At 43.3% G+C, this 22567-nt stretch overlaps 1 protein-coding gene across 6 annotated transcripts in view; it reads right to left on the bottom strand.

Annotated features, from left to right (window-relative positions):
• The window catches only part of lypd6b (LY6/PLAUR domain containing 6B), a 259391-nt gene that overhangs the window by 123983 nt on the left and 112841 nt on the right, over window positions 1-22567 (bottom strand). The window contains exon 3 of one of the 6 annotated variants that reach the window (XM_059970281.1): window positions 4840-5001. The exons of the other annotated variants lie outside the window; for them this stretch is intronic. The gene's annotated coding sequence lies outside the window, so the exon portion shown is untranslated. The remainder of the gene's footprint in view (window positions 1-4839; window positions 5002-22567) is intronic. 6 annotated transcript variants of the gene reach the window in all.

Below are 22567 nucleotides of genomic sequence, written 5' to 3'. Positions count from 1 at the left end.
AACTTAAAAGAGAATGACTGTGTAAACTGGTTTAGCAAAGAGAAAGATGAGGTCATATTGAAGTATTTAAAAGGAATTTGAACTGAAATTGCAATAGGTTTATTCAAAAATTCGAATCAGGTTTTTTGTCACTGACTTGTATCTTGTGAAATTTGTTGTGCAACATCAGTTCAGTGCAAGGCACAAAAATTACACAAATAAACAAATGGTGCCCAAGATGAATGGTGGGGTAGTATGCATCAGTTCATTCTGAAATCAGATGGCAGAGAGGACAAAACTGCTCCTGTGAGAGGGGGCATTCTGTACCTCTTCCCTGATGGTAGTAACACAGAGACAGCATGCCCCAGACGGTGAGGGCCTTACAGGGGTTCCCAACCTGAGCTCCACGGACCCCTTGCTGAATGGCATTGGTCCTTGGCATAAAAATGCATGGGAGTCCCTGCATTAAGTAATGCATGCTGCCTTTTCGAAGCACCGCCTCTTGAAGGTGATAATGATGACAGGGAGGATTGTGCCCATGATGGAGCTGGCTCTTCTGCAGCTGTACACTGGAGGCTCCAGACCAGGCTGAGATGCAACCAGTCAGAGTGCTCGCCACCTGAAGAAATGTGTAAGAGTGGCGACAAACCAAACCACCTCCAGCTCCAATTGGAGTCGAGACGTTGCCATGCCTTCTCTATGGCTGTCTCAGCGAAGCTGCTCACCCTTTCCACCGCTGACCCCTCGATGAGGACTGTTGTGTATCCTCCCGACCTCCCCTTCCCAAGGTCCACAAGCATCTTGCTGATGCAACTCCACTCAACCAGCCGAGCACTATCTGAGATTGTGCCAACAGCCGTGCTGTTGATTAATTTATAGATGGTGTTTTAGCTGTGCAGAAACACATAGACATGAGTGTAGAGAGGGCAGAGCACCTGTCTTAAATTTCAGTGAGGAGGAGATGTTATTACCAATCTTCACTGACTGTGGTCTTCCAATAAGGAAGTCAAGGATCTAGTAACAGAGGTCCAAGTTTTGAAGGTGTATTGAGGGTGTAATGGTGCTGAATGCAAAGCTGTAATTAATAACTTCTGTTTTGTTGTCTAGATACTCCAAAGCTGAATAAAGAGCCATTTAGACTGCATCCACTCTAGACCTCCTGTGATGGTAGGCAAAATGCAACGGGTCCAGGTGCTTGCTCAGTCAGGAGCTGATTGTAGTCATGACCAACTTCTCAAAGCACTTCATCACAGCAGATGTAATGCTACCAGATATTAGTCATTGAGGCAGCTAGTCCTGCTCTTCTTGGGTACCAGCATGATTGATGCAATTTTGAAGCAGGTGGGATCCTCAGATCACAGGAGTGAGAGGTTAAAGATGGCTTTGAACTCCTCATCCTGCTTGTCGGCACAGATTTTTGGTCACTGACAGCTGCATTATTGAGGTCGGATGTCAGCCTAGAGTCTCCGGTTAATGTTAGGGGTCCATGGGATAAAAAGGATTGGGAACCCCCGCTCTGGAAGGATATTTTTGTCACAGGTACCAAGCAAGGAGCACTGAAAAGCTCGTCCTGCATACTGTTCATATAGTTTAATTCTTTACAAATTCTCTCGAAGTACTACGAGGTAAAACAATAACAGAATGCAGAATGAAGTGTAACTAGGTCATAAGGTCATAATGAGGCTGATTGAGTTGAAGGGTCCATCTCGACAGGAGGTGGAAGAGCTTGAGGCCTGGTGCCAGGCGGTCAGTGGCACAGCAAAGGGAACTGTGAACAGTTTCAAACTCCTGAGAGTGAACAAACTCTCACGGTCCCAGAACACATCCTACACAGTCCAGAAAGCTCCCCAATGCCTCAACCTTTTGAGGAGGCTGAAGAGATCTGGACTATTCACATCCCCATTCTCGACATTCTACAGATGGGCAGTGCAGAGCATCCTAACATGCTGCATCACAGCAGGGTACGGAAACTGCACTGTAGCTTAACACATTATTGGCACCAGCCTACCTGCCATCAAGGACATAGATACAGGAAGGTGCCAGAAAAAGTCCAGCTACTTTATGAAGGATCCCCCCCCCCCCCACCCTGCTTATGGACTGTTTGTCCCATTCCTATCAGGGAGGAGGCTACATAGCATCCATGCCAGGGCCACCAGGCTCAAAAATAGCTACTTTCCCCAAGCAGAAAGAGTGATCAACACCTCCACCCACTAACACACCACCACCACTTTATCATTTCCTGTCAGAGTCAAAACAAACACAATAAATATCAATAAATAAAACAGCTTATAAACACAGATTGACGGCATATTTATAAAGTGATGCTAGGTGTTATGTTCTTTATAGCATTGCGCATTTTTTTCAGAATCACAGTCAGAATCAAAGTCAGGTTTAATATAAACTGCATATGTCAAGGAATTTGTTGGCTTGTGACAGCAGTACATTGTTATAGAGGGTAATAAAAACTATAAATTATAATAAGTATATATAAAAAAATAAATTAAATAGGTAGTGCAGAAAGAGAGGGAGCAACAGAGGGAGATGGAGAGCAGGCAAGGAGTGATTGTGAGAGGGGCAGAGAGAGAAAAAAAGGGTGGATAAATAAATAGATAGATAGATAGATAGATAAATAAATAGATAGATAAATAAGGGTGGGGTAAGAAGGGGAGGAGGGGCATTAACAGAAGTTAGAGAAATCAATGTTCATGCCATCAGGTTGGAGGCTACCCAAACGGAATATAAGGTGTTGTTCCTCCAACCTGAGTGTGGCTTCATCTGAGGTAGTGTTCATGGGTTCATCGGCCATTCAGAAATCTGATGGCAGAGGGGAAGAAACTGTTCCTCAAACAAACAGCATGTGTCTTCAGGCCCCTGTGCCTTCTACTTGATGACAGCAATGAGAAGAGGGCATGTCCTGGGTAGGCTGCATCTGGTCCAGAGTGTTTGAGTGATTTTTGGGTTTAGGACATGTACATTCAGCAACTGACTTTGGCTACCAGCCTTCACATCTGAAAATGCACTGTGAATTTAATTTGGAGTGCAGGTCTGAAACAATGGGTTCCTAAAAGCAGACCAGACAATGCTGATTAAAATTTGGTTGGATGTCTGTAGTGGGGATGTGAATCAAGAGGTGTGAAGGTCGTATGTAGTTTCAAATAAAGCATCGTAAATATGGAGTTGTCCTTTGATATTTGGCACATAAAATATGGAGCCCCACGTTGGGGCAGCAAGACCTTTCGATCAACAGTCTCCACATGATGCCTGCTGTCCCTTGTTTTGTCAAATAAAGAAGTTGCTTTCTATCCACCAGCAATTTTCTCCAGTGACTTTGTTCACGCAACAACACAGAGTAACAATTGCCTGGCTCTTCTTTACACTTGTGCACTGGAAATGATAAATAATTTCCATTGTACTAGGACACCATTCAACAGTGAGGTTAAAGCTGGCCTTGAGTATGGGGGTGATGACAAAATGTATTTGATTGTGCTGAAAATGGGGTTATTAAAATCGAAGACTTAATAGATAAAATAAGTGATATTGGTGAAATTTAGAACACTAAACAGAGAACATGAGCAGGCCATCCAGCCCACAATGTGGCAACAAACTGATCGCTACATTCAAACCTAATCCTAAGGTCCAAAGGAGCACACACCCCACTAACCCTAGGCACACCCCAATTAACCTAGGTCACGCCCCCACAAACCCGATGACCTGTGTCAGGAGGGGCAAGAACTAAGAAAGGCAAGGGTTGGACCTGGTCAATGAAGGCATGGGCCAGATCAGAGTGGCAGGGTTGCGTGACACTGAACCTCAAGTGACGAGATCAATAAGCACAGAGGGTAAGTTAAGTGACGCCTAGTTCCTTCTGCTTGCACAAGGTCCATATCCGGTCATTGTTTGCATGTTCGTGTGCCAGTCTGAAATCTTAAATGCCTCCATTGTGTCTGGCCCCCACACCGCAGTACATTCCCCCAATCACACCCCACTCTCTGAGTAAAAACCATCGTCCGCACATCTCCTTCGAACGTTCCCCCCCTCACCTTGTGTACATTGCTTCAGAATGGTGAGAATGCGGAAGTCTGCACTGGGCTTAAGTATAATAGGTTCACAAAGTTAATTCCTTGGATGTCAGGACTGTCTTACGCAGAGAGGTTAGAGAGACTGGGCTTGTACACGCTGGAATTAAGGAGATTGAGAGGGGATCTGATTGCAACATATAAGATTATTAAGGGATTGGACAAGATAGAGGCAGGAAATATGTTCCAGATGCTGGGAGAGTCCAGTACCAGAGGGCATGGTTTGAGAATAAGGGGTAGGTCATTTAGGACAGAGTTAGGGAAAAACTTCTTCTCCCAGAGAGCTGTGGGGGTGTGGAATGCACTGCCTCAGAAGGTAGTGGAGGCCAATTCTCTGGATGCTTTCAAGAAGGAGCTAGATAGGTATCTTATGGATAGGGAAATCAAGGGATATGGGGACAAGGCAGAAACCGGGTATTGATAGTAGATGATCAGCCATGATCTCAAAATGGCGGTGCAGGCTCGAAGGGTCAAATGGTCTACTTCTGCACCTATTATCTATTGTCACTTTAACCTACACACTGCGGAGAAGGACTTATAGGAGTGGGATGTGGCGAAGAGGTCATTAAAATGAGCTGGGAGTATAAACACCACCATAAACCAGTTTAGCTGAATAACTTGTTTCTGTGGAAGCTATGCAGTTCTGTATTTCATTAGATCTGGAAACAATTTGGCCCAGAAAGTAAATCATGCATCAAATTTAAGTCTCTATGAACAGAAACCCTTGTTGCCAATTACCACAATAGTTCATGATAATGACCATCAGAATCACCCAGAAACTTACCAATTTCCCCTTGATATTCAACAGTATTTTGCCAGCAGTGGTGTAGTGGTATCCGTATGGACTTTGGGGTGAGTTCTTATCTGGCCAGCTCCCTGCACACTTTCCATCCACACTGGGTTGAGCGTTGAGCTAGCAACTCAGCCTTGTAAAACAGACAAAACGCTAAAGAAACGACAAGGTTGTTACCCGATGCAGCGGGAGGATATTATTTATATATTAAAGCTCAATGTAAAATTTATTTTCGAAGTAAACAACCCTGAGATTCTTTTTTCTCTGGGGATAGTTAGCCAATCTATAGAACAGTAACTGTAAACATCAGTAATTGTAATATATTACATTACAGCTGTCGTATACTACATTTGTTGAGGTTGATGTTCTATTAGTTTTTTTTGTCTGGGGAGGGGTTGATTTTTTGGCATTCGATGTTCCTGTTCCCTTTTGTATGAGTGGTAGTGTCGAGCAGGATGCCGTTCGGTTTTCTACGGGGGAGGGGCAGGGTTGACGTTTCTCTCGGAATGACTTTCACATTCTTTCATTGTTTCGCGCCTCTCTGCCAACTTTCAGAATTGTACATGGATACATGCTTTGATAATAAATCAATTCAATTGACTTTATCACTTACATCCTTCATATACACAAGGAGTAAAAATCTTTATGTTATGTCTCTGTCTAAATGTGCAATGTGCAATTAAAGTAATTTATAATAAATAGTATGTACAATGGGATAGTCAGTACAACACAAAAATACAGTTGTGTCAGCATGAATTAATCATCTAATGGTCTGGTGGAAGAAGCTGTCCCGGAGCCTGTTGGTCCTGGCTTTTACACTGTGGTACCATTTCCCGGATGGTAGCAGATGGAACAGTTTGTAGTTGGGGTGACTTGGGTCCCCAATGATCCTTCGGGCCCTTTTCACACACCTGTCTTTGTAAATGTCCTGAATAGTGGGAAGTTCACAACTACAGAAGTGCTGGGCTGTCCGCACCACTCTCTGCAGAGTCCTGCAATTGAGGGAAGTACAGTTCCCATACCAGGCAGTGATGCAGCCAGTCAGGATGCTCTCAATCATGCCCCTGTAGAAAGTTCTTAGGATTGGGCAGCCCATACCAAACTTCTTCAACTGTCTGAGGTGAAAGCGGCGCTGCTCTGCCAGAATGTACAGACCACGTGAGGTCCTCTGTGATGTGAATGCTGAGGAACTTAAAGCTGTTCACCCTCTCAACCCCAGATCCAATGATGTCAACAGGGGCTAGCCTATCTCCATTCCGCCTGTAGTTCACAACCAGCTCCTTTGAGTATTTAATATATTACATTACAGTTGAACATATTACCACAGGAATATTTTGGTGGGGTGAGGGAAGGGATGATCCCCACTCTGACCAAAGTGATAATGAACCAAGCGATTAACTACTGTGGCTGCAACACCACGAGGGAGACCGTGAACAGCATTCTAAGTATTCAAGCTCCTTACCTTGCAATCCAGGTCTCAACATCTGAAGTCTCTATATTCCCCTCAAAAAATTAAAACACCCTTCCAAATCATTGTTAGTCAAGTCAGGAGGCTGTTAATTTTAGTGTAATAGTGGTGGCCAAAACAGTTGGGAATTAGGTTATTTTAAAGGGAGGATAAGGTTATGTAAAAATGAAGCATTTATTTCAAAAATGAAGTCTTTTGCACTTTAGATTGTTCCAAAATAATCCCAGGTCCCTATGAATAGTGGCTACTATTATAGCGTAGGGTTTGGTTTAAGGTGCTTATGTTCATTAGTTAGTTAAGTTGATTAGCTAGTTAAGATGGTTAAGTTAGTTAGAATAGTAGGTGGGTAATCAAGCTAGCTAGATGAAAGGGTGGCACAATAACGTAGTGGCCAGCACAGCACTTTACAGTACAGGAGACATGGGTTCAATTCCTGACACTGGCTAAGCGTTCTACCTATGACTGTGTGGGTTTCCCCCTCCAGATGCTCCATTTTCCTCCAATATTCCGAAGACGTACCGATTGGTAGGTTAATTATGACATTGTAAATTGCCCTATGATTAGACTAGGGTTAAATTGGGGGATTGCTGGGTGGGTTGTTCAATTGGTTAGAAGAGTAAGTGGACAATTAAGTTAGCTAGATTAATCAGAATCAGATTTTTAATCACTGACATGCCATAAAATACATTGCTCTGCAGCAGCAGTACAGTGCAAGACATAAAAACACACTATTAAGGTAGGATAAGTAGATAGGCAAATAATTTTAATGCACTACAGGCAAAGATCCAATGGAACGCAGGAAAATAACAGGCAACAGATTATCTTTCATGGACTGTTATCAACAAGACAGAATGACGAAAGAACAGTTGTCATTGATGCACCCCTTCCCTGCTCATCCCTTCCAAAGGAAGAATGCAATTTCAAAAATACTGAATAAAAAGTGCCAGTCGTTACAAGGCTTATCTGCAAATTCTTGCACTCAATCCCTATTAAACAAGCTCCTGGAATTTTTACTCTAAAACATCCAAGGAACTCACAGCTGGTGGCAAAGTGCCTGCAAATATATGTCAATTATTTGGCAACAGATTGTGATTTTGCTAAAGAACAAAATCATTCACCAGCCATCTGGCCATTCAAATAAGTTAACAAGCAAGGTAACGTCATACACAGGAGATGGAAAAACATTGTTAAATAAAGCACAGTATAGTCAGCCAGATCCTTTAACTGAAGGACTTGAAGTATTCCAATACAACACACCTTCCCACAGAAATTATGGCATGGAATCTGCATTTCTTTGGTTAATCTCCTTCCATCTTCTCTCCATCTATCCTGATTTCAAATACAGGTTCAGTACTGATTATCCGAAATTCCAAAATCGGAAAGTCTCTGAAATACAACATTTTTTGAGTGCCAACATGATGTCCCAAATGGAAAATTCCACAAGGTGTTGGGAAGGTTCCCAGGTGATGCTTAGATCTCTGCACATCACTGACAATTCTGAGAAGCAACCTCACATATGTAATGAACAGGTTAAAGAAGAACAGAAAAACTCAGCATAAAGAGAAAAATGAAGATCTCGACCATGGGTTGAATGGGTTAGTCAGCGTCAAAGTGAACATATGCCACTTAACGGTATGCTGATCATGAAAACAAGCAAAGATCTATCACGATGAACTGAAAACCAAAGGTATTTAAAATCACCCCTCACCCCCCACTTCTTAGTTGCTGTGGAACTGGAGCTTGAAACCGATGGCAGGTATGAAGTCAATCGCAGCACTGGAACTGGGGAATAGACAGTCGGAGGAGGTCATTCGACTCTGACAGTCCGTGGAGGACCCAGCTCCATCGCATCTGACTGTTCACTCTGTGAGCTTCACACCAGTTGTACATAAGCCATATATAATATAAATGGATTCCATGTTTTGACCGGTCCCGTCCCCAAGACATCTCATTGTATAGAAGCAAATATTCCTAAATCCAATAAAATCCAAAACCTGAAACACTTCTGATGGGCCCTAAACATTTCAGGTATGGGATGTTCAACCTGTACTGTATATTAAAACATAATGGCTTTCAAAATAGAGAACATCTCCAAAATGCTGAGTTCTCTTATATTAATATACATTCTTAAAAATTTGTTTCCATTATTCCAACTTTCCATCAGGGTCAGCAGTCAGCGAATTACAGACAGAAAGGAGCCACAACCTGTCAGATGATTTATTTTGAAAACAATCCATTGTATTTCTGCCGTGAATGTTATGTTATGTAGATTGGGCTTCCTGCCCTGCCGATCCCTAGCTCACAGCACATTAGAGAAGACAAGACACATACTTTTTAAAAATGGAAATCTTTGCGGTATGGAAATAAAATGTCACAGTCCATAAAAAGGAAAATAATATATATAGACCCAGATTTGTTCTTGCCTGCTTTATTCTGAACTTTCATTACGCACAGTCATTGGGCGTGTTACAGATTTTCCGCCCCAACTGCTGGCAAATAATGAACCTATAAAACAGCTGTACTTATCATGAAGGTGCAGCCTTAACAAGGTGGAAATATAAAAGGGACCAGGCAGCAATCAGAAACATTAAACAAAGCATCTGATTATACCATTAATACAGCTCGCAAGCATTGACATTTGTCAGAAATAGCCACCTGCAGGAATTTGTGAAGGTTACTGACAACCTGGTGTTTTATCACCTATTCCCGAGTGCCCTCCAGGGTCACAGACCAAGCAGAGATGGCTTCCTGGAGGGAAGTATTGATGGGCTTATACAACAATTTTCACTCATATTCAGATCACAGTTATACAGACATTTAGGATGAGTGTACATGGAAAAACACTCACCTTAACCAGTCTGGAGGACCTCAGACTTAAATATCAACTGCTTGTGCCTCTCCATAGATGCTGCCTGACCTACAGTGCTTTCTCTATGTTACTGCTGAAATACGTGGCCATAATTCTGTACATTTGAGGGTTATTATGGAGCAGAATAAGCAGAGCTCATAAATCAAGGTCTTGAATGAGGAAAGCTAAAGGCAACATTATAAGAAAATCTAACAAAGTGGGTTCGAAGGTAGATCTATATGTGGGAGCTCAGGATCAATATGACCCTGTAATGATGAGGAATAAGGTCAATAAGCTTAAGAAAAGGATGAGAGAGACAGGACAAACACAGGCAGACGGTGCTGTACACCCTTTCATTTCAATCTTCCTCGACACTTGCATTGGTGAGATCGGCGAGTGGTGAAGCCAACCATGGGTCCTCACAACCATTATGCTCAAGCTCACACTCAACCACACCAAAGACAGCTAAAGTGCCAGATCGCTCAGTCGGCCCAAAAAGACATCAGCAAGACGTAAATTACAGGCCCCAATCACACACAGATTAGTGGAAGAAGAAGTAGTGATTTTGTGAACTGACTAAAGGATGTTGCTGTTGGTCCCTGGTACCATCTTGCCCAGAACCTAATATTTCCAACATTGCTATAGAAAACAAGAAAGGAAGGAGATTGCTGGGTTCTGACAGAGATTTTTTAAATATTCACTGGCCAGAGGTGAGGAGCTGGATGACTAGAGGACTACTAATGTTCTTGCCTGTATTCACTGACCAGTGAGTTTAACATCAACATTATCAAAATATTGGTTGACTGGTTGGTTGTTTGATTATTTTTGTCACATGTACCGAGATACAGTGAAAAGCTGGTTCATACTGATATTACCAATGCACAGTGCACTGAAGTAGAACAAAGAAAACAGTGGCAGTGCAGAATAAGGTGTAACCGCTACAGAGAAAGTGTGGTGTGGGTTTACAGTAAAGTTCAAGATTATGAAAAAGTCGATCATGAGGTCGAGTCCTTCTTATTATACTTGGAAGCTATTTAATAGTCTTTTTACTGTGGGACAGAAGCTGTCTTTGAGCCTGGTAGTACGTGCTTTCAGTATCTTCAGCTCAGTGGGAGAGGGGAGAAGACAGAATATCTGGGGGGGGGGGCGCTCTTTGATTATGCTGGCTGTTTACTGAGGCAGCGGGACATATAGACAGAGTCCATCATGGGGAAGCTGGTTTCTGTGATGGTGCATCCTGCATTCAGGACACATTCAAAAGACAATGCCTCAAAAACCCACATCATCCACGACATGCCCTTTTCTCATTGCTACCATCAAGGAGGAGGTACAGAAGCCTGTAGACACACACTCAACATTTCAGAGAGAGCATCTTCCCCTCTGCCATCAGATTTCTGAATGGACAATGAACCCATGTACGCTTCCTCAGTACTTTGTTTCCTCTCTTTTTGCACTACGTATTTATTTTTTTCATAGTTTTGCTGCAATCCGGAAGGAGATACAAGAGCCTTATGTCCAACACACCCCAGGTTCAGGAACAGCTATTGCCCTTCAACCATTAAATTTCTAAACCAGAGTGGATAACTTCACTCACTGAACTGATTCCACAGCCCATGGACTCACTTTCAAGGATTCCGCTACTCACGGTCTCCGTATTATTTACTGATTCATTTATTTATTTTATATTTCTTCAGTTTGCACATTTGTTGTTTGTCGGTCTCTGTGTGTAGCTTTATTGATTCTATTGTATTTCTTTTTTTTTCTATGAATGCTGGCAACAAGATGAATCTCAGAGTAGTATAAGGTGACATACACTCACTGGCAACTTTACGAGGTACCGTAGTGGATCCTGTTTTGGTCTTCTGTTACTGTAGTCCATCCACGTCACGATTCAATGTGATGTGGGTTCAGAGATACTCTCCTGTGCACCACTGGTGTAATGCATGGCTATTTGGTTTACCATCACCATCCTGTCAGCTTGAACCAGTGTGGACATTCTCCTCTGACCTCTCTCATTAACAAGGCATTTTCACCCACAGACCTGCTGCTCACTGGATGCTTTTCTTTTGTTTCTCGCACCATTCTCTGTAAACTCCAGAGACTGTTATGCATGAAAATGCAAGGAGTTCAGCAGCTTCTGAGATACTGAAAAAAAAATCTGGCACCAAAAATCATTATTGAGTAGAATCAAAGTCAATTAGATCACATTTCTTCCCCATTCTGATGTTTGCTCTGAACAACAACTGAACCTCTTGACCATGTCTACATGCTTTTATGCACTGAGTTACTGCCTCCTGATTGGCTGATAAGATAATTGCATTAACAAGCAGGTGTACAGGTGTACCTAACAAAGTGGCCACTGACTGTACATGCATGTTAATAATGAATTTACTTTGAACTTTTAATTCACTTTGATCTGTTTGAATGGCATGCAAGCAACACTTTCAACTGTATCTTGACACTTTCAACTGTATCTTGAGAGATGCACCACAGTTCCCTTGGAGACAATGGATTGCACAGCAGTAGAACGATTTCAAAAGAAGCAAATGGTGGCAATCAGACAATCCCATGCACACAGTCCCCTTGGAGATGCTGGATCTGATAGCAGATTTCAAAGGAAGCAAATGATGACAGTCAGGACATTCTCGGGCACACAGTTCCCTTAAAGATATTGGATTCGATAACAGTAGAGCAATTTCAAAAGAAGCAAATGGTGGTAGTCAGAAATTCTCTTGAACACAGTTCCCTTGAAGATGTTGGATCTGATAGCAGGAGAGAGATTTCAAAAGAAGTGAGAAGGGGCAGTCAGGACATTCTCATGCCACAGTTCCTGAAGAGACATTAGATTCTACATAGTTAGGCACTTGGCAAGAGCCACTAGAAGTAAACTACATTTAAGTGGAGCAGCCATTGTGTGAGTAGGCCAGGGTAAGAGTGGGAACTTCCATCTCTGGAACATAGAGGCTTTGGTACAGAGAGGTGGAGGCTGTGGGTAATTATTTTTCATTTTAAGCTTTTCTTTCTTTCATAATGCACAGTTCGAGCAGTGCAGATGCAGGGTGGGATAGCAGAATGCTCCTCTTGCCGGATGTGGGAAGGCAGGGAGACCTCCAGTGTCCCTGATGAAAATGCATCGAGCTGCAGCTTCTTTCAGACCATGTTCAGGAATTGGAGCTGGAGCTGCATGCACTCACGATCATTCAGGAGGTCGAGAGGCTGATTTTCAAGACATACAGGGAGGTATTACCCCCAAGATGCAGGATGGGAACCAGAGTGCCAGAATGGATAGTGAAGTAGTTGTGGTGAAAAATGTTGGTAAGCCTACATACAATGCCAGCAATTGAAAGATTGAGAATGACGAGACTAATGTTCTGCGTGGTGTATATTTCAATGCAAGGAGTATTGGTAGGAAAGGTGGATGACCTTAGTGATGGATTAGTACGTGGAATTATGACATGGTAGCCATTAGTGAGACGGTTGCAGGAGAGGCAGTACTGGCAACTCTGTTCCAGGGTTTCATTGTCTTAGATGTGATAAAGCAGGAGGGATTGAAGGGGAATGGGTGACATTATTTGTCATGGTAAATGTTACAGCAGTACTCAGACTGCAGAGCTCATCTACCGAGGTTATATGGGTGAAATTGAGGAATAAGAAAGGGATGACCACATTGATGGGATTATATTATAGACCACCTTAAAGTCCACTGGATTTGGAGGAGTAAATTTGTAGAGAGATCAGAGACTGTTGCAAGAAACATAAGGCTGTGATAGTAACAACACACACAAAATGCTGGTGGAATACAGCAGGCCAGGCAGCATCTATAAGGAGAAGCACTGTTGACGTTTCGGGCCGAGACCCTTCGTCAGGACTGTGATAGTAGGTGACTTTAACTTTCCACATATTGACTGTGATTCTCATACTATGAAAAGGGCGGATGGGAAAGTTCAGGGAGTTTCCTTAATCAGTACACAGAAGTACCGACTGGAGAGTGTGATACTAGATATGAAGAGAGAGGCTCACTCAGCATTCCATGATTGGTATAGGAAGGGCATTATACATTTTGAAGGTCTTTTTATTGATAATCTCTTCACTTCTTTCCAACAGCTCTCTGCTAAGTTCAATCTGCCCAATGCTCATTTTTTTAGATATCTCCAAATTAGACACTTTATTGTTCCTTTAATTCCTAACTTCCCTGAAATGCCTGAGAAAAATGTTATGGACTTTTTTCTTTCCATTAATCCACTAGTTAAAGGTTTAATATCAAGTATTCAAGATAAATTAGCAGCCTTACGACGTGCCCCTGTGGATAAAATTAAAATGGCATGGGAGCAGGATTTACATACCTCCTTATCAGATGAGACTTGGGACTCGATTCTCAAATCGGTTAATTCAACCTCTCTTTGTTCATAGAGCCCATATGTCTAAATCTAAATTATCTCGATTTTACCCTAACATCAGTCCGCTTTGTGATAAATGCAAAAGGGGCGAGGCCTCTCTCATTCATATGTACTGGTTTTGTCCTAGCTTGGAGAAATTTTGGAAATATGTCTTTATAACGTTATCGTATATTCTGAATCACCACCTAGAACCAAACCCTTTAATTGCTTTGTTCGGTTTCTGGGGTGAGACAGATTAACGTCTGAGTTCGTCTAAGTGTCGAATATTATCATTTGCCTCTCTCCTGGCTAGACGTTTAATCCTCCTTAGATGGAGAGATGTTGCTCTGCCCACTCATGCTCATTGGCTTAATGATATTATGGCCTGCTTGGACCTTGAAAAAATTCATTATTCAATTCTTAATTCGGACTTAAAGTTCCATAAGGACTGGGGACTTTTTATTGAGTACTTTCATAACCTTCCTCCTAACTAAGGTTTTTTTTTGGTCCCTTGCTTTCAGCTCCTTTTTCTTTTGGTAGTAGGCATTAATATCTTCTGTTGCTAAGTGTATTCACAGTTTGGGGGTTTGATTGTCCTGATTTATATTCTCTATATTGTGTTCTGGGTGGTCTGGAGTTTCCTTTTTTTGTTTTGTGTTGTGGGGCTTGGGGAGGACACTAATTTTACTTGTCTTCAATTTGGGTGCTTTTTCAATTATCTTTCTATGTATCAGATTGTTATTGTATGCTTATTTTTGCACTGTATCAATGTCCTTCATTTTGATCTGGGGTTTTTTAAAATCTGTAGTTATGTAGAAAATGTATAAAAAAACTAATAAAAAAAAAGAAAAGAGAGGCTCCAGAAGGATTTAAACAGATTAGGCGAATGTGCAAAGAAATGGCAGATGGAATACAGTGTTGGGAAGTATGTGGTCATGCACTTTGGTAGAAGAAATGAAAAGGTTGACTATTTTCTAAATGGAGAGAAAATACAAAAAACTGAGATGCAAGGGATCTTGGGAGTCCTTGCCTAGATTCCCTCAAGGTTAATTTGCAGGGCAAGTTAGTGGTGAGGAAGGTAAATGCAATATTAGCATTCATTTCATGAGGACCAGAATATAAAAGAAATAATGTAATGTTGAGACTTCATGAAGCACTGGTGAAACCTCACTTGGCGTATTGTGAGCAGTTTTGGGTCTCTTGCCTTAGAAAGGATGCGCTGAAACTGCAGAGGGTTCAAAGGAGGTTCACAAAAATGATTCCAGGATTGAATGGCTTGTCATATGAAGAGTGTTTGATGGCTTTAGGCCTGTATTTACTACAATTCAGAAGAACGAGGGGTGTCCTCATTGAAACCTATCGAATGGTGAAAGGCCTTGATAAGAGTGGATGTGGAAAGGATGTTTCCTATGATGGGAGAGTCTAAGACCAGAAGGCACAGCCTCAGAATAGAGCGTTCTTTCAGAACAGAGCTGAGCAGGTATTTCTTTAGACAAAAAGTGGTGAATCTGTGACGTTCTCTGACACGGGAAACTGAGGAGGCCATGTCTTTATGGCAGAGGTTGATAGATTCTTAATTGGTCAGGGCATGAAGGGATACGGGGAGAAGGCAGGAGATTGGGGCTGAGAGATATCCTTCTTCAAAGAATGGGGTTTCCCTTCCTCTAGCTTTGATGGTGCCGTTACCTGCATCTCCTCCATTTCCTGAGCATCCATGCACAGACCATCTTCCCACCAGCTTCTCAGTGATAGCGTTCCACTTTGCCCTTACCTGTCTCCCCATGAGCCTCCACATCCAGCACATCATTCTTCACAACCTCCTCCTTCTCCATCCTACCACCAAAAAAATCAGTACCTCCCCTCTTTCAGCAGGGATCACTCCTTCCGCGATTCCCTTATCGAGCACCTCAGCCCCTTCTGCCAAAAGCGCAAATTCCCAGTGGCCAAATATTTCAATTTCCATTCCCATTCTGACACCATGGCTTCCTCTTGTGCCACAGTAAGGCCACCCTCAGGGTGAAGGAACAACACTTTATATTCCATCTGGGTGGCCTCCAACCCAATGGCGTGAACATTGATTTTTCTAGCAAAAAAAAATTACCTCCCCACCCCTTTCTTCTGCTATAACCCAACTCTGGCCCCTTCCCTCTTCTCATATGCCTATCACCTCCCCCTCGATCCCCTCCTCTTTCCCTTACTCCTATGGTCCACTCTCCTCTCTTATCATATTCCTTTCTCTTCAGCACTTCATCTTTCCTGCCCACCTTGCTTCATCCATCTCCTTCGAGCTATCCTCCTTCCCCTCTCCACACCTTTTTATTCTATTATCTTCCCCTTTCCTCTTCGGTCCTGATGAAGGGTCTGGCTCAAAACATCACCTGTTTATTCATTTCCACAGTTGATGCCTGACCTGCTGAGGACCTTCAGCATTTTGTGTGTGTTCCTTGCATATGTAAGTATTTGGGTAGCGACTGATTAGGGATAGTCAACATGGCTTTGTGCATGATGGTTCATGTCAAACTAGTCTTATAGAGTTTTTTTTGAGGAAGTAGGAAGTTATCTGGGATCTTGATGAAGGCAAGGCAATGGAAGTTGTCTACATGGACTTTGACGAGGTCTCCAATGGGAGGCTGGTCAAGAGGGGTCAGTTGCTTGTCATCCAAGATGAGATAGTAAATTAGGTTAGACGTTGGCTTTGTGGGAGAAGACAGAGAATGGTAGTAGATGGCTGCGTCTCTGACTGGAGGCCAGTGACTAGTGGTGTGCCACAGAGATTGATGCTGGATCCATTGTTTGTCATGTAATTCAATGATCTGGATAATAGCGTGGTAAACTAGCCAGCAGATTGGCAGATGACACCAAGATGCGGGGGGGGGGGGGTGTAGTGGACAGCGAGAAAGACTATTAAAGCTTGCAGCTGGAGAAATGGGCTGAAAAATGGCAGATGGAATTTAACACAGGCAAGTGTAAGGTGTTGCACTTTGGAAGGACAAACCAGGGTAAGACTTACACAGTGAATGAATAATTCCTTGAAAGTGGCGTCAGGGTAGATTGGGTCATAAAGAATGCTTTTGGCACAATGGCCTTCATAAATCAAAGTTGGGATGTAATGTTGAAGCTGTACAAGATGGCGATGAGGCCTAATTTGGAGTACTGTGTCCAGTTTCAGTCACCTACCTACAGGGAAGATGTCAATAAGCTTGAAAGAGTGTAGAGAAAATTTACAAGGATGTTACCAGTACCTGAGGACCTAAGTTATAGAGAAAGGTTAGGATTTGATTCCCTAGAATGTGAGAGAATGAGGCGAGATTTGAAAGAGGTATACAAAATTTTGAGGGGTATAGATGGGGTAAATGCAAGCAGGCTTTTCCCAGAGCTTGAGTGAGACTAGAACTAGAGGTCATGGGTTACGGGTGAAATATTTAAGGGGACACTGGGGGATCTTCTTCACTCAGAGGGAGGTGATAATGTGGAATGAGCTGCCAATGGATGGGGTGGATGCAGGTTTATCTTCAACGTTTAAGAGAAATTGGGATAGGTACATGGAGGGATCAGGTACAGAGGGCTGTGGTCTGGGTACAAGTTAGGTAGGTTGATAGTTCAGCATGGACTAGGTGGGCTGAAAGGCCTACTTCTGTGCTATTGACTATGTGACAATAATAACTCAATTATCTAGCACTAATATGCATTGGAATTCTACCTTTAACCTTAAACAACCTAGTTCTAGTTTTACTAAGGTTCTAGAAAAATATGGACTCTCAATGCAAGTTGAGATATGAAAATCCTCTGTCTAAAAGAGTGGATTTTAAGGGCAGTCTTAAAGAAGGATACAACAGATGAGGTCCAGGGGGTTTATGGAGGGACTTATTAAGCATGGAACTTACATTCTCAAAGTAATTAGGGACGTGTAGAGTCCTACAACGTCAGAACATAGACAAGAGAAATTGATATACAGGCGAAGTCAAGAGAGGAAGCCACAGTACTATGCAAAGTTAAGACACAGAGATGAGAATTTCTAACTTGTGGGTGTGGGAGTTACACAGGCCAGAAGGACACAGCAGATTATGGGAGGAGTTTGGGATCAGTGTTGGTTTTGGGAGGGTAGGAAACTGGAAGCAAGCCATTTTTGTGATAGAGGGGAAATGGGGATCAGCAGCTCTGCTCAGGGTCAAATTGGAGTTCCCAAGGTTGAGAACATTCTGCACATCTACAGTGCACTGTTTAGTGTTACTGTTAGTGAAGCTGATTCAGGGAACCCTATCAAAACAATATAAGTGAGCCAATAAAAGTTAAATAATGTCAGCATGCTGATGAGCTCAGCAGCTGACGGAGGACATTGCCAGGAACTCTGATTTAAGTCCAGTGGATACTCCTGCCACAAATTTAGCTTCCCTGTGTGACTTAAAATAAAGATTAATGCTTTAGGGAAAATAATACATACAATTATGGAAAGAAATGGGTGACTGTTCAGCAATTATCAACCTCATCAGCTTGATAATTACAGGTCGGCAGTGGTTATAGCTGTCCTTCCAACAGGTTGTCAACACTGTGTGGTAGCTAGAATGCCATACTATTGTTATTACTACAAAGTACAAAACTACAAAGTAAATTTATTATCGAAGTATATACATCACCATATACTATACAACCCTGAGATTCGTTTTCTGTGCAAATGCAAAAGGAATTTCAATTAAAGGGAGTCTACCTGCCTAAAAATGGGATTACTGTAGGGTTAGAATGAATGGGCGCTTGATGGTTGCCATTGACTCCATGGGCTTGACTTGTCGTAGGGTTTGGAGGCTTCCATACCTCAATGACCCACAGAGCTATGTTGGCTGGAATCAGAACCTTGTGCTTTGGCTCTTGGTAGGGTCACCCATGCCAAACAGGTCAAAGGGTGAAGGCCAGACTAAGGGTGGTCCACCGGTCCTCCACGCTCGGTGGTTCAGCTCAGGGCTAACAACCCTAAAATGGTTAACAGAAATAGTGACGGGAAGAGCAATGAAGAATCCTATATCTGTGTGGGGCTGTGTCTGTCTCACAAAGATACAGTATCCTTCATTGCTTCATCACTGCCCTAAGCAGCAGTGGCTTAATGGGCAACAGCTAACTAACTGACTCTGTGACTGTGACTCTGCAGCAGACCGATTGCCCTACACTGCCACCTCAGCAGTTATATTCTTTTTAAGTAATGAATCCAAAACTGCAGACAATACATATATTTACATAATTATTTTTATTTAGAGTGGAACAAACCCTTCCAGCCCTTCAATCCATGCCCCCCCCCCAATTTAACCCTAGCCTAATCACAGGACAATTTACAATGACCAATTAGCCTACCATCTGTATCTTTGGACCGTGGGAGGACATACGAACTCCTTACAAAGGGTGCCAGGACTGAACTCTGATGCCCTGAGCTGTAATAGCACCACACTAGCCACCACAGTACTGTGGCACCCGGGTGCAACACTGCCAAGTCTCTGTAAAATTATAGCAAAACACTTAACTCTTGCAAAAATGACTAATGTGTCATTTGTCTTCCTAATTGCTTGTTAAACCTGCAATTTAGCTTGTAGTGACTTATATTCAAGGATGCCCAAGTTCTTCTCAACATCAGAATTTGCAGTATTAAAAAAAAGACTTCAAATTTCTGTTTTCCTTAAAAAGAGCCTAACCTCACAATTTTCGAAGAGACATTTAATTTGTTCAATTTTGCCCACAGGCCTACATTGTCTGCATCACCTTGAAGCCTCTTTCCAACCTTGTAATATTTATATTTGTACTTAGCTATGTGTCATCAGGAAATGTTACATTTGTTCCCTTCAGCCAAATAACTGATAACAATTTTGAATCACTGGAGCCCAAGCACCCTTGAGGCTTCACACTAGCAACAGTCCGCCAGTCTGAAGAAGATCCATTTATTCCCTTCTTTTGGTTTTCTACGTGAAAACCAACTCCAAATCCATGCCTGACTAATACTTGCATTTCCAATTTTTTGTTCACCTTCTCTGTGTAGGACTTTACCAAAATCCTCCTGAAAATCCAAATGGATCACATCAACAGGTCTCCTCCAATCAATTGCAGAAGACACAGTCTTCTAAAAACAATTGTTCATTGATAGGAACGGTTTAGAGCAGGAGTTCCCAACCTTTTTTATGCCATGGACCAATACCATTAACCGAAGGCTCCAGTGAGCCCCTACTCTAGAGGAATATTGTTCAAGTATAGGCAGGTGGGACTAGCTTATGCAGGTCTAACTGTGGGGAGGAGCTGACGCAGTTCACAATCGCATTATGGAGCATTAGATCCAGGGTTGAGGAGGGGCTGTCAGGCAAGAGATTAATATGGGAGATGTAGAGTGCAGTTTAGGGTTCAGGCAGAGGGATGTGGAGGAATTAAAGGTCAGGCTGTAGTTTACGACTCTGGAGTCAAAAGCCAGTGATGTGGATGAGTGTCAAGGAAATACGAAACCTAGGTCTCCTCTCCAAGCTCAAAGAACTATAAAGTGAGCATTATTAAAAGTAAGTTAATACTAATTGGGAGCTGTTGGTAGCAAGAGGTGGGATCCGGGGTTGGCGGGGTCTTTACGTCCGCTCTTTTTAATCCCAGTATGCATTGTATATAGTTCCACCACCCAGGCCGCACGAGTTACCTGGAAGCCTCTGCATTGTAAATATCATTTCCCGTCCCAGATAAAGATGCTCTTCTGGCCATCAAGTTGTCGAGTGGTCTTTTTGTAAAGTAGAAAACACCACATATTTTTGGCGACGAGGTAAACTGTTTTTGTGGATGGGTCGGCCCATTTCGATCAGGAGCTGTGAGCGGACCAGGAGCCTTGTGTTCGGATGACCACGTTTGGAACGGTTGGTGTGTTCGATGAGCAAATCGAGAAGTAGCCGGAGTATAAGGAAAGGTTGGGCCACTTTTTCTGTGCTAATGGAATTACTGAGGAGGCTAAGAAGCGCTCTATTCTCCTGAGTGTGTGTGGAGCAAGGACGTACAAGCTGATATGGAACTTAGCTACACCGCGGAAACCGGGAGAAATTCCATATGAGGAACTGGTCCAGCTCGTGGGGAACCACCACAATCCGAAGCCTTCGGTGATAGTTCAACGGTTCAAGTTTCACAGCCATGTCCGGAAGCCAGGTCAGTCTGTGGGTGATTTTGTGGCCGAGCTTCGGCAGCTATCGGAGCATTGCAATTTCGGAGCTGTGTTGGATGACGTGCTCTGTGATAGATTAGTATGTGGCATTAATAATGACGCCGTACAACACCGCTTGTTGGGGGAAACCCCACCGTTGACTTTCAAGACAGCCCTAGAGATTGCCCAAGGCATGGAGTTGGCTGCTGATGATGCCAAGGATATGGGGGGGGGGGGGGGTCGCAGTCGGCAGCAGTCCCTCCCTCTCGCCAGGAGGGAGACTGGTAGACAGGAAAAGCGGGTGGAATGTTTTCGGTGTGGAGGAACACACTATGCAAATGTTTGTAAATTCAAAGATACTGTCTGCCATGCTTGCAGCAAGAAGGGACATTTCGTTAAAAAGTGCAGGAGCATAAAGGGTGAGGTTAAGCCTGGGCAGGGGAAAGCTCAACAGGCTCAGGCAGCCACACACCACCTAGGAGAAGCAGACGGAGAGGCAGCGTGTGTCTACAACATGTTTGGTGTGGAAACGGATGAGGGACCACCTGAACCATATTATGCCACAGTCACTGTCAAGGGAAAGGATATTAAGTTTGAGATTGATTCAGATGTAGACAGTTCCATGGAGTTTCCAATGGTGAGACAGACTACTGGGGAAGCATGTCCACCAGTGACTTTGCCAGAGGGAGAGACACTGGCAGAGGGGGCAGAGTCCCCTGAAGAGGATGGACATTCTCACGCGGACACATAGACCCCTCTCGCGTCCCCAACACCAGATCCACCCAAAACATCCTCACCAGCGGTGCCTGCTGGGTCACCGGGGGTAGTGTGTAGATCGTAGTGCCCTCGCAAACCTCCTGACAGACTGAATCTTTGATTGGATAGTTTCTTTTGTTGTTAGATTAAATGTTGAATTTGCCATGTTTTCTAGGTGTTTTTATATTGGTGACCTGTTTCTAACGATACCATTGTTTTTATTTCCCAGTTTTTCTATATTTGGGGAATGTTGGATTTTAAAGGGGGAGAAGTGTTGTAATGTGAGATTATTAAAAGTCAGTTAATATTAATCGGGAAACTGTGGTAGCAAGAGGCGGGATCCAGGGTTGGCGGGGTCTTTACTTCCGCTCTTTTTACTCCCAGTGTGCATTGTATATAGTTCCTCCACCCAGGCCGCACGAGGTACCTGGAAGCCTCTGTATTGTAAATATCATTTGTCGTCCTAGATAAAGATGCTCTTTTGGCCATAAAATTGTTGAATGGTTTTTTGTAAAGTAGAAGTTAGAAGACCACACCAGGAGCACCAGATGCAGTAACAATGGATCCCACTACCAAGCACATCGTTCCCTCCCCCCCCTTTCTGCTTTCCGCAGGGATCACTCCCTACACGACTCCCTTGTCCACTCGTCCCCCCATCCCTTCCCACCGACCTCCCTCCTGGCACTTATCCTTAATGGAACAAATGCTACACCTGCCCTTACACTTCCTCCCTCACCACCATTCAGGGCCCCAGACAGTCCTTCCAGGTGAGACGACACTTCACCTGTGAGTCGGCTGGTGTGGTATACTGCGTCTGGTGCTCCCGGTGTGGCCTTTTATATATTGGTGAGACCCGACACAGACTGGGAGACCATTTCGCTGAACACCTACGCTCGGTCCACCAGAGAAAGCAGGATCTCCCAGTGGCCACACGTTTTAATTCCACATCCCATTCCCATTCTGATTTGTCTATCCACGGCCTCCTCTACTGTCAAGATGAAGCCACACTCAGGTCAGAGGAACAACACCTTATATACAGGCTGGGTAGCCTCCAACCTGATGGCATGAACATTGACTTCTCTAACTTCCGTTAATGCCCCTCCTCCCCTTCTTACCCCATCTCTGACATA

This window comes from Hypanus sabinus, chromosome 5 (assembly GCF_030144855.1).
Source record: "Hypanus sabinus isolate sHypSab1 chromosome 5, sHypSab1.hap1, whole genome shotgun sequence".
Lineage (NCBI taxonomy): Eukaryota > Metazoa > Chordata > Chondrichthyes > Myliobatiformes > Dasyatidae > Hypanus > Hypanus sabinus.
Note: the sequence above shows the minus strand (reverse complement) of the source record. Positions and strands in the feature narration are given on the sequence as shown.